This window comes from Phragmites australis, chromosome 2, assembly GCF_958298935.1.
Source record: "Phragmites australis chromosome 2, lpPhrAust1.1, whole genome shotgun sequence".
Classification (NCBI taxonomy): domain Eukaryota; kingdom Viridiplantae; phylum Streptophyta; class Magnoliopsida; order Poales; family Poaceae; genus Phragmites; species Phragmites australis.
Genome location: NC_084922.1, coordinates 23,093,791 through 23,106,937, shown reverse-complemented (window position 1 = coordinate 23,106,937; position 13,147 = coordinate 23,093,791). Strand labels below are relative to the sequence as shown.

Genomic DNA, 13,147 nt, shown 5'->3' with positions numbered 1-13,147 from the left:
TGATGGAGAGACTCTCGTTGCTTTTGCTGAATGTGCTAGTAGTGGTGATGAATGAATTATTGACTCTGCTATGTCTTTCCATATATGCATACATAGATATTGGTTCACCACTTATAATTCTGTTTAAAATGCTGGTTCTGTTAGGATGGGTGATGACAACCCACGTCCAATTGTTGGAATTGGATCAATTATGATAAAGATGCATGATTGCATTGTTAGAACCTTAACAGATGTGAGGCACGTCTTAGGTATGAAAATGAATCTTATATCTTTGAGTACTCTTGATAATAAAGGGTATGATTGGTCAGGTGGAGATGGTATTTTGAAGGTGAAAAAAAGGTTTCCTTATTGTAATGAAAGGTGATTTAAAGTCTATCAATTTATATCATCTTCGAGGCACTACAATCATATGTGGTGCCGCTGTAAGTTCATATTTATTATCAGATTCTGATGCTACTAATCTATGGCATATGCATCTTAGGTACATGAGTGAACTTGGTTTGGCAGAATTGAGCAAGAGAGGTCTTCTTGATGGACATAGCATCGGCAAGCAGAAATTTTGTGAGCATTGTATTTTTGGCAAGCATAAGGGGGTGAAATTCAACACTTTGATTCATACAACAGAAGGTATTCTTGATTATATGCATTTTGATTTATGGGGATCATCTAATAGGCTTTCGCTAGGTGGTTCTCGTTATATGTTAACTATTATTGATGATTATTATAGGAGAGTTTGGCCTTATTTTTTGAAGCATAAATCAGAATCATTTAAAGTATTTAAAGAGTGGAAGGTTATGGTTGAAAGGCAAACTGAAAAAAGGTAAAGAAACTTCGCACTGATAATGTGATGGAATTTTATTCTGATGAATTTGATTCATATTGTAAGTTTGAAGTCATTGTGAGACACTACACTGTTCCTGATACTCCACAACAACGGTGTAGCTGAGCGTATGAATAGAACTATCATTTCGAGGGCCCGTTACATGTTATCTAATGCAGGTACGCATAGGCATTTTTGAGCTGAAGCCGTTTCCACTGCTTGCTTTCTTACACGCTTGGCTTCCCTCACTCCCGTGTATATATAGCCCCCTGGTGCCACCCTGAGCTCCCCATACCTCTCCACAAATACGCCCAAGCATCCTCGCTACGAGAGTGCCGCTCTAGAGCCCCAGCCTTGCATCGTCGTCATCGCCATAGAGCATCACCATCGCCAAGCCATCTCTGCCCTACTTCGATTGTGTGCCACCGTGCCCAACCGTCGCTGATGTCTTTCAACTACTGGAGCTGACGTAGATCTTTTCCGCACCATCCGATCATGTTCGCACGACTAGGATTAGAATGTATGCACACCGGTTCGCCTATTAGATATAGATCATCCAATCCGGTTTAATATAACCCTTTAGCTGAGTCAGCCTCACCACGTCAGCAGTCACGCAAGCGACCTCGACTTGTATATACCGTTGGTCTTTCAACATCCAGTCAGCATGATTGATGCCGATGACATCAACCTAGCACAATAATCCGCCTTTTCCTATAGAAAATAATTCAAGAAAATTGACAAATCCGAAAATAGGATTCCTTACTAGGAAAATTTTGGTAAGTTCTTTAATAAATTTGATAAATCATTAAAAATGTTTTTATTAGTATAATAATTCTATTAATGTATTTTTAATTCGGTTTAATGTTACTTAATACCTTTTTAGTGTTAAAAATGCAAATAAATATAGAATAAATGTTTTATTAATAGAAATAATTTTAAAATTTATAATAATTATGTTAATACTATAATTAGGTTATATTTAGCAAAATAAAGTATTATAATCTGTTTTTATTTCAAATAAATATTATTTTAATCATTTTTAATTCCTAAAAAATGCAAAAAATTATATAAAACACATGTTAATATTTTTAATTAGATTATATCATAATTTAATTTTTATAATTTATAAATAAATGTTTTTGATCCATATTAAATTCAAATAAATTATTTTAAATTTCAGAAAAATAATATTTGTCTTCATCAACCTTTTTAATGTTCAAATAGTCATATCTTTCATGTTGTAACTCCGATTTGGACGATTCTTGCGCCCACATTTCTCTATAATCATAACCTAGCCAACCATAGAGTTTACAAACCATTTTGTTATTGTTTGGTGTATTGTTCTTATTATGTTTGTTCTGTCCTTATGTAGACGAGTTCATCAAGGAGCCATTCGGGAATTTCGAAGAGCAAAAGTTTGAGGATCCCGTGCAGCAATTCAGAGAAGGCAAGTGTCCTTGAACATATTGCTCTTTTTTGTGTAAAGTATTTGTTTTATAAAATGCATGCTTGTCAAATATGTTGTCCTATTGTTAGGGTTTACTAGTTATTCACTGATCTTTCTTGTAACCTTAGTGTTGTTTTCTTATTATGGGTAGAAATGTTTAGTTGTAATTAATTATGGGGTAATGTAGGTGTCGGAGGATGAACTCCTCAAGCGGGGATCCTGAGGGACCCCCTTTGAGATTCAGCCGGGGGGATGACTCTGAATCTACCTCGTACGTGGATTTAATGCTAGTATATGAGATGTAGGCGGGACGGATGATCGGATGCTAGTGGGAGTAAATGCTCGAGGGATTTTAGACAGGTTCGAGCCGAACGGAGCATAATACCCTACTCCTATGTATATGCTATTAATGCTTTGGGAATGCCTTTTCTCTGGATCTCTTGTGTTACAAGGTTTTTTTTTATCTAAGTCTAGAGCTTCGGTCTTCAAGTGCCGACCTCTAACTGTGTGCTAGAGCTTCTTCTTCTTCAATCCATCAAAGCTTGTCTTCAGCTTGTCCGAACTTCTAAAAACTTGTCTTCCTCTAGAGTGTACCCCCTTTGGTCCCGTCAGGGGAGGCTTGGCATGCCCAGAAAGGAGGACACGAGTCCCCATGAGCCATAAATGGAAAGCAACCATCATGGGGCTGCAGTTTGATGTTACGGGAGGATGAAAATGCGCCCTTGGTCGGTCCTGTTGCCCATTATGCCACCTTTTAGCGGGTGTAGCAAGGGGGCCCACCGGGCAGTCGCCGAGCAACCCCCAACCTCGAGTGACTGGGCCCGGATGTGGCGCCGATGGTAGCGCCGCAGGCTCTGTTGGTATCTGGCGGCTAGGACGGTGGCTCGTCGCTGACGCTCCTCCAATTGATCGACATCGTCGCGTATTTGCTGTTCTTGTTCGCCTTCTGAATAAGCATTCACCTGAGGGGAGCCAAGTGTGAGCTCGGAGGGGAGGACCGCCTCGGCACCGTAAACAAGGAAGAACAGCGTCTCCCCGGTGGACTGGCTTGGCGTGATTCGGTTGGCCCATAACATAGCAGGCAGCTCGTCGATCCACCCTTTTCCATGCTTTGCCAGCACGTCGTAGGTCCGGGTTTTGAGCCCCTTTAGTATCTCGGCATTTGCACGCTCGACTTGCCCATTGCTCCGAGGATGAGCGACAGAGGCGAAGCAAAGCTTGATCCCGAGGTCCTCGCAGTATTCCTCGAACAGGGCACATGTGAACTGGGTGCCATTATCGGTGATGATCCTGTTCGGGACGCCGAAGCGACTTGTGATACCGCAGATGAATTGGATTGCCGTGTTCTTGGTAACCTTGACAACTGGGACCGTCTCCGGCCACTTGGTGAACTTGTCGATGGCGACATAGAGATACTCATAGCCCCCGATTGCTCGGGGGAATGGACCCAGGATGTCCAGCCCCCAGACTACGAAGGGCCAAGACAGGGGGATGGTATGGAGAACCTGAGCCGGTTGGTGAATCTACTTTGTATGGAACTGGCATACCCTGCAGCGCCGAACCAACTCGGAAGCGTTCTGGAGAGCTGTAGGCCAGTAGAAGCCTTGCCGAAAGACCTTCCGGACCAGCGTGCGGAACGATGCATGGCCAGCGCACTCACCCTCGTGGATCTCAGTAAGGAGCTCACTGCCTTTTTCCCGGGTGATGCATTTCAGGAGGAAACCGTCCGTGCTATGCCGGTAGAGATCCCCATCTATTATGGCATAGCGTTTGGACGGCCATGCAATCCTCTCCGCAGAGGCATCATCCCAGGGAACAATGTTTTCTTTCAAGTACCATCAGATCTCGTCGATCCACGAGTCATCTTTAGAACCACCGACAAGCGCAACGCACTCACCGGGCGGCGGCACCTTGACAGGACCTCCCACTGAGGGTGCTGCCTGGGTTCCCCCAACTAGGCTCGAGGGTTCCCCTTCATCCTGGTCGGCAGGCAGGACAGATGGCTGTGTGAGCCTTTCTTCAAAGGCTCCGGCTGGGACGAGCGCCAGGGCAGTCGCAAGGCAGGAGAGGTCATTGGCCAAAGCATTGTTGCGGCGAGGTATATGCCGCAGCTCCAGGCCGTCAAAGTGCCGCTCCAACCTCCTGACTTCCGCCACGTACGCCGCCATCTACGGATCTGCGCACTGGTATTCCTTGGATACTTAGTTGACCACCAACTGGGAGTCTCCCTTCGCTAGCAGCCGCTGGATCCCAAGACCCACCGCCGCACGGAGGCCAGCGATGAGGCCCTCCGTTGGCATGACAGGGGCAGCATCGCGCTTCTTTCTTTTTTTCTTTTCCCACTTGTCGAAGCGGGAAGGACCTGCCTTGTCGGCAGCGGGTTGCTCAGGGTGTGGGACATGCCACGCCCGAGCCTCCGCTGCCTTGGCGCACTTGTCGGCCAACGCAAAGAGCTCCGCGGTGGTTTCGACCTCATGCGTACCTAGCTTTTCAAGCACCCGCTCGTCGCGGACGCCCTGCCAAAATGTGACGATGATGGCATGGGGGTAATCTGTGGGATAGTGTTGCGGACCTGACTGAAGCCCTGTATGAAGTGTCTCAGCGTCTCCCCCTCTTGCTGCTTGACGGCATGGAGGTCGCACTCCAAGCCGGGGCGTGTGAAGGTGCCCTGAAAATTGGCCACAAATTGGTGGCACAGATCATCCTAGGAGCTAATAGATCCTGGGGGTAAGTTCATAAGCCAGGAGCGGGCAGAGCCCCTCAAAGCTACGTGAAAGTAGTTGGCCATAACCTTTTCTCCCCCGCCCGCTGCTTGGACGGCGGTGGTGTAGATCTGAAGGAACTCGACGGGGCCGATGGACCCGTCGTACTTCTCCGGTAGCTCTGGCCAGAACTTCGTGGGCTAGTTAACCCGATGGAGCTCACTAGTGAATGCACGGCAGCCCGTGCCGTATCCCACGGCGCCAGTAGCGCCCTTGGGGGGCGAACGCCGGTGCACCGGGGAACCTCGGCGGTCGCGGGCCGGCATAGAGGAAGCCTGGTCATCTACCTCGGCCTCACGCCGGAACTCCCGGTGGCGCTTGAGGGTGACGCGCGCATCCTCAACAGCCCTCCGCTCATTGAGATGTAAGCGGAGGTCCTGAGCTCCTGTTGTGACCAGGGGGCGGCGCTCCGCCTGGAGCCCCCCCTGGCCGGTTCTGCCGCCACCCGAAGATGGACCGGCCTTTGTTGCACCGCGGTGGGAGGTGGCACGAGAACTTTCGGCCAGCACCTACCGGTGAGCCGTGCCTACCAAGGTGGCCACCTCCTGCAACCAACGGCCTTCTGGGGTTTCCTCCGCTGCCTGGACAGGCGGGTGCCTGAGGAGTGCTTGCGTCGCAAGCAAGGCGCTCCCAGGGCTAGCATCACCAAAGGTGAGCCTACGCCGTAATGGTGCCCGACACTATCCGGACGTAGATCTTGAGGCAGGGATATGTGCCGCTTGCTGAGGGTTGGGTGGCCCGCCTGCGGTGGCGGCAGCCCTGCTGGGCCCAGCGCCGTTGTCCCCGAAGCAGGGAAGCGTCGTACGGGCCGACTGCTGCTGCTGCTGAGGAACAGCAAGAGCTGGGGCCTCCTGGGCCACGTGCTCCATTTCTTCGCTGGAGTTTGAGCCGGTACGTTGAAGACGATGTCCGCCCGCCATTTTTCCTGCAGAAAATAAGGCGGATTCAGGGATGCAACCCCCCTACCTGGTACGCCAGCTGTCGGAGGATGAACTCCTCAAGCGGGGATCCTGAGGGACCCCCTTTGAGATTCGGCCAGGGAGATGATTCTGAATCTACCTCGTACATGGATTTAATGCGAGTATATGAGATGTAGGCGGGACAGATGATCGGATGCTAGTGGGAGTAAATGCTCAAGGGATTTTAGACAGGTTCAGGCCTCACGGAGCATAATACCCTACTCCTGTGTGTATGCTATTAATGCTCTGGGAATGCCTTGGTTTTTTATCTAAGTCTAGAGCTTTGATCTTCAAGTGCCGACCTCTAACTGTGTGCTAGAGCTTCTTCTTCTTCAATTCATCAAAGCTTGTCTTCAGCTTGTCCGAACTTCTAAAAACTTGTCTTCCTCTGGAGTGTACCTCCCCTTTTATCCCGTCGGGGGAGGCTTGGCATGCCCAGAAAGGAGGGCATGAGTCCCCATGAGCCATAAATGGAAAGCAACTATCATGGGGTTGTAGTTTGATGTTATAGGAGGTTGAAAATGCGCCCTTGGGCGGTCCCGTCGCCCATTATGCCACCTTTTAGTGGGTGCAACAGGGGGGCCCACCGGGTAGCCGCCGAGCAACTCCGCGCGCCCGCCCGGTCAGAGCAGGTCTGACACAGCAGAGCGGCAGGAGATATGCCTCGAGCCCAGCGAAGATATCTCCAAGCCGCGTAGGGTGATGTGCGATGGGACCCGTCGCATAAAATGTCCCTACGCCTCCCTGCCAAGCGGAGGCAGGGACTGACAACAGGCGTGGGGGGGAGTGGTTGGAAGTGACAGGCCACGCTCCCTCTTAAATGCAGCATTGGGCCTCTCACCAACTGACACCTCACTGCTGAGCCCTTGTAAGGTCCACCGCCAAGGGGCTTCTCAGGTCCTCGGGGAACTCTGGGCGCTCGGGGACTACTGTTCATAGCCCCGAGTGCCCTCTCCCGGATATGTCCCTTCTCAGTCCTCGGGGAACTCTAGGTTCTCGGGGGCCACTGTTCATGGCCCCGAGCGCCCTCTCTCAGGACGGTGTCTTCTCGGGTCCTCGGGGAACTACGAGTACTCGGGGACCACTATTCATGGCCCCGAGCGCTCTCTCCCGGAACTGTGTCTTCTCGGGCCTCGGGGAACTACGGGTACTCAGGGACCACTGTTCATGGCCCCGAGCGCCCTCTCCCAGAACTGTGTCTTCTCAGGTCCTCAGGGGACTATGGGTACTCGTGGACGACTGTTCATGGCCCCGAACGCCCTCTCCCGGAACTGTGCTTCTCGGGCCTCGGGGAGATAGTCCCCGAGGGAAGGCGCCACGTGGCATTCTACTGTCCTGGCCTTGGGACTCGGGGACCCCTGGTTCCCATGTCACCGACAGTAGGCAACAATAACCTTGACTAATAGTCAGTGGCAGACCTAGAAATGAAGCAAAAGGGGTGCTAATTTCTGACCTGGTGATCCGATGATGAGGATGGGCACCATGTTGCGGGGCAGGTCGATAATGGGTCAGCTACCCGCACGTGCACCAGCGGAACAGGACGCGATGGCCTCCTAGATTCTGTTGCAATGGAAACCAAAACAAGTAGACAAATACTGTAACTGAATGAATAAATCTAAAATTTTGAATACACATTGTAACGGGAACAAAATGTTCAGACCCAAACAACACTTGTAACCATGAATATGAGAAAGAACTAAAACAATGATGTCACAGACAGTAGCAAGAACTCGCACAAAAACTACATGTATTAGTGTAGCAAGCAAGATGTCCAAGCAGATGCCTGGAAAAGTAGTCTGCCAAACCATTGCCTTGCTGCTTTTGGTTGCTCACCGTAGAATGAGTTAGGGAGCTGGTCGATCTGCTGTGGGTGCCACCCCCAACATGCTCTTGGTGATGAGGGGATCTGTATAGGATCATCGCCAACCTGCTTCATCACCTTGCCCTTCTCGTGGTCCATGATCGTGAGCTTGTGCTCCTTGGCCACGACCTTCATCACCCTATGCCAGTGCTCCTCCTCATCGGATGTGGGGCACCCGGGCCGAACCCGAGGCAGTGGCATCAAAGGTGGGGAACAGGAAGCACCGAAGCGGGGAAGCCTATAAGGCGTGGTGGCGTCTGCGGGTCGTGGAGGCAGAGGATGCGCGATGGGCGGTGGACGTGCAACGGGACGGCCACTAGCGGTGCAAGTCAGTAGCTGCGCCAGACTAGGGATTGGAGGGATCAACGCCTTAGCTGCTTAGGCCTCAGGGGCGCCGGCATGGACGTGGTGACGAGGGTTGAGTGAGGGTCGATGGATTGGGTTGGGCTGCTGGGGTGCTGGGGGTGCTATGCCTAGTGATTTTGGGCTAAGCTCGTGCTAGAGCCCCCTAGCATGGGCCGTAGGTCCGCCCCCAGCTAATGGTATATGGAACATGGGAATAATTTGGTAAAAGTGCATAGCCACATGGAACTTAGGGTCTGGATAGGTGTTGGCAAGATGGTTGGTCTATGGATGTGTTCCAGGCACTGTTGGCTTTGAATGGTTATATTGGTGATTACCCCGTTGATTGGTTGGCAATGGTCTTGCCCAGATCATGTTTAAGGATCGATTCGTGGAGTGACCACTAATAACAATAGTACAACCACGAAGCTTATATGAGTACAACTTGACCAAGTAACTAGATACTCTCACAGTAGTGTATGGGCCAAACATATGTGTAGGGATGGATGGGTTACATCCTAGATCTACCAGGCACAAGAGGGGGGTTTTGGAGTGGAGGGTTACTCCCACGGTGGTGAAATCTCAATGGGCAATTGCATGCTAGGAGACTCTTTGGAAAGGCCTCATAATGATCTCTCGGCGCACACCATAGGAAGTGTGTAAGGTACCGACATGTATCGGCAAAAGTGCTGATCACGACTAATGTGTAAAGTGTACAACCTCTGCAGAGTGAAAACTGATATATCAGTCGTGCTTACGGTAATGAGTGACATGGACTCTCACATAATTAGTCGGGTGGTTTTGGGTTTGCTATGGTGGCGATGGATCACAGCGGCGGGAGATGTGATTCGAGATTGGTTCTAGTTAGAGGTGGATGAAACCTCAGTTATGGATCAAGATGGTTGGAACCTTGATTTAAGTTTTAGATATTCTTTCGTATAGTAAATAGGTTGCTTTTATAATTGTTTTACTACTAAAATAATATTTATGCAAATAAACCTCTGAGTTAAATCAATCTTGGTATTAGCCCAAATGTAATGTTTTCTCACACTTGCTGAGTATTTTATGTACTCATGCTTGCTCTCTCTCCTCATCATGTTGCTGTTCAGAAGGCAAGGATTTCATGAAATATCCCAAGGATGATGCTACGTTCTAGACATGCGAGCTTTTTGGTTGATGCCTTTGGAGTGTTGGTCGCCCCATGATTCTATCGATGTTGTGTGTTTCTTTTAGACACTTGGGGTCATCGATGTAATAAAGTTAAATGTTGTAATAAGATATATTATTTTGTTATTGTACTTATGACGTCACTATATATATATGTAACTTGGTCCTAACATATATATAGCTGCATTCGATTTGATCTTAAAATCAGGTGTGACAAGAAGCCTCAGTTTGTAGTCAACAATATAGAGTAAATAAGAGATGTTTTGAGCCGTATTCGATCCAGACATGTCACATTTTCACCTCTACAAATGACTCAACTCATAAGTCAACCAACAAGGCACAATTTGAACTTCTTTCTGCCTAGTTCAAGCCAAGTCTTCTCCCCTGTTTTGGCTAAACATACATTCGATTTCGTACTTAGAACTGGGTACATCCTAACTATTCACATACGTTATATGAAATTTTACACACACAGAAACAAACGGTGCATGCTGTGGAATCGTTGTTGCTTATGAACACGCTAGGAATTAACTCCATCAAGTAGTAAAAAATTAAGTAGCACCCTATCCAATCCTTGTGAGGGAAGGTTATAACAGTTTTGAATAATATCCATGCTTTCATCAGGTCACACAGAACTAGAGCTGAGCTCAACAAGCGCAGCATAGGTTCCATCCTTTATCCGCATCAACTCTTAATGCCTACCTTTCTCGATTACTGCACCGTTCTTGAGGACGGCAATGATATCCGCACCTCTGATTGTTGACAACCGATGGGCCACCACCACAGTCGTCCTACCGACCACTCGCCTGGTCTAGCGCATTGAGCGCTCTTGTTGCCTCGTCCAGCAGTAACACCTTGGGATCCTTTATGATGGCCGTTGCAATGGCGACACGCTGCTTCTGCCCGCCTGGCAATTGGATCCCTCTTTCGCCGACGATGGTGCTGTATCCGTTAGGCAGGGCAGAGATGAAAATGATGCGCATTGGCTGCTTCAGCAGCAGCAATAATCTCTTCTTCAGATGCCTCCCCTTGCTTCCCGTAAGCACTGGCTCTTGGACAACTAGCTCGACTTGCTATCGAAGCCAGCTTACTTTCAGCTCCACATCATCAAAAAGAATCTTACCGGAATCTGGATCATAGAACCTCTCGAGTAGAGCGATCACCGTTGACTTCCCACTTCCACTCTCTCCAACTAGCGCAACAGTCAGCAAGGATAATGCACCGAAATTAAGCCATCAGCTGGAAATGTGTAAATTACTTCTTACTCCTGATAAAAGAACCACCTTTCCAGAAGGAATGCTCAGCGATAGATCCTTGAAGATTTGAACATTTCGTCGCAATGGGAACTTGAAGCATACATTCTGGAAATCAATGTCACCCCTCGCACTTGCGATGGTCACACCCTCCTCGCTGCTGTAATCAATCTTGGATTTACGGTCAAGAATTTCAAAGATAGAGACATCCGCATCATTGTCCTTAATGCTGTCCGCATCTAAGGTCATCTTCAACAGAAACTCTAAAAATTCACACCCTATAACACTATTATACTATTCTCTAATACTATTACAATATCTCATATTTTTTTTTATCTCCAACAGACACCATATTTCCTACCTTTCATTACTCTCCTCTTCCTCCGGATCCACGTGCATACTTAGTGCACAGTGATGAGGCATGCTACAGTAGGTAGCAAATACTGTAGATGCGAAAAAGTTGATTTAGAGCTTCTGTTGGAGAGGGATACGGTGTGGAGAGAGCCGGTATTTTACTGTAGCAGGAAGAAAAAGTACAGATACTATCTTTGTTGGAGTTGACCTAATGCACTTGTTCGCGAGATTCCACTAGTTGCCAAAACTAATACGAAGAAGACCTGACAGCCACTGGATCAGTTAACCAAAACATGTAAAATGACCAATTCTATGCAAAATGGATAAGAATGTGTTCGCACCCTTAATACTTCAGGAAATGTTGCCGTTCCTTGCTGAACAAACTTGGCACCAACATAGAAGCAGAGGAGCATATGTAAAGTAGAATGCAAGGAATGAGAAGCCAAACCCCAAGCCACCGACAACACCTTCCCTTATTCCTTGCCTTATTGGAGATTCACATATCTTCTCATACGTTTCCATCACCTTCTTCTCAGCACAAAACAACGCCACAGTTCTTTTCCTGCCAACTGCATCAGTTGCTACTTGACTTGCTTCTTCATACTTCAACTGCATCCCACCGAACGATTAGACAAAAAATACTAGCCAAATGATGAATGCTCATATAGAAAAATTCATTGCACATACCTTTGCATTTTTATTGAGACCTTTCAGGAGCTTCATTTGAGCATAGCCTTGAAAACACACCAAAGGGACCACCACTGTGATAATCATTGCTAGCTTCCAGTTTAACATCATTGCTATTGTGAAGCCTGATATGACAGTTGATACAATCTGGACATTAAGTGCTAAACTGTCCCCAACGAGTCGCTTCACATTCAGAGCATCAGTCGATAGCCTTGCACCAATTGATCCACTGAAACAAAATTGAAACTTGTGATATTTATTCTCTAGAAATATTGTGCTAGTTGACCGTTACACTTATAGTGCTAAGTAGCATACATAAATGTTCATCAAAACACATTTATGCACTTTTTCTTAGTGTTCAAAACAGAAAAACAAAATGCATACATGATGGTTGGTAAAGGTTTTTGGCACCACAAGACTAGTAAGCCAAGAATGTATCTTTTCAAGTCGGGTCAACATATTTATGATTTTCGTAGTGTTGAGAAACTTAATCTAGGAAGATGATTTGTAAGATTTTGGTATTACTAAGGGCCTGTTTGTTTTAGTTTCATAATTTGCAAGCTGAAACAAATATGCTGAATTATAAAAACTGGAATCCAATTTTTTACTATCCATAATTTTACAAGCTGTTTTTTACAATTCACAACTGAAACAAACAAGCTCTAAATTGAGAAAACAATATATATTGAAGTTTTTATTTGATAATTTTAGTAGAGTAACAACCAGGATACTAATTTCATACTCGTAGATCTTGAAAATGACTAACTGGAGGAATGTTTCTTAGGATAACAAGAAAACAGATTCTTGCTAAACATCGTGATGAGAAAAAAGATTAAACACACACCTCGAGTGTTCAGGCTTATCGAACCCGTTGATCTCTTGGCGCATTACACTTTGGAATGTCATTGACCGTACGCGCTCCACAAGCTTCCCACCTGCTAATCCAAACAGGAAGTACTCCATTGGAATCAGAACTAATCCACAAGCGCCCAGCACAACAAACATGCTTGCCCGGAACCTGGAGTCCTTCAGTAGTTCAAACACCTTTATCGCAGTTGAAATTAATGTGCCATATATAGGAAAAATGACTTCATGCATTGCAGCAGTTATACAACCAAGTGCAAGAACAAAAGCCTCTGGTTTGTTTAGATAGGAGCTCATTTACGGTGGAAAATGATACCCACAACTTAAAATATTATAGATTAAAGCATGAATATTTTCGTAATTGTTTAATTAAGTGATTAAGTTAGGACCACTGCCCTTAATCTCGCCATGCTCGTCGGGAGCACCATGACGAGAGACCACCGCAGCACCTGCGCGCCCCCCCTCGCCGCCCACCTCGCGCGCCGGCTGCGACCGTCCTCCGGGAGCTCGCACAGCGGTAGCAGCGGCATGAAGACACAGAAGCTGGACAGCTGCGATGCGAAGACGGCCAGGAGCACGTACTCCTCACGCGCCGCCAGCTGCGCCGTGAAGGCGGCGCCCGTCACCAGGA

The 13,147-nt window shown here is 47.4% G+C and overlaps 1 pseudogene; it reads right to left on the bottom strand.

The window, feature by feature from the left end:
- Positions 1-9,983: 9,983 nt before the first annotated feature.
- Positions 9,984-12,813, bottom strand: LOC133903888 (ABC transporter B family member 4-like; annotated as a pseudogene).
- Positions 12,814-13,147: the final 334 nt, after the last annotated feature.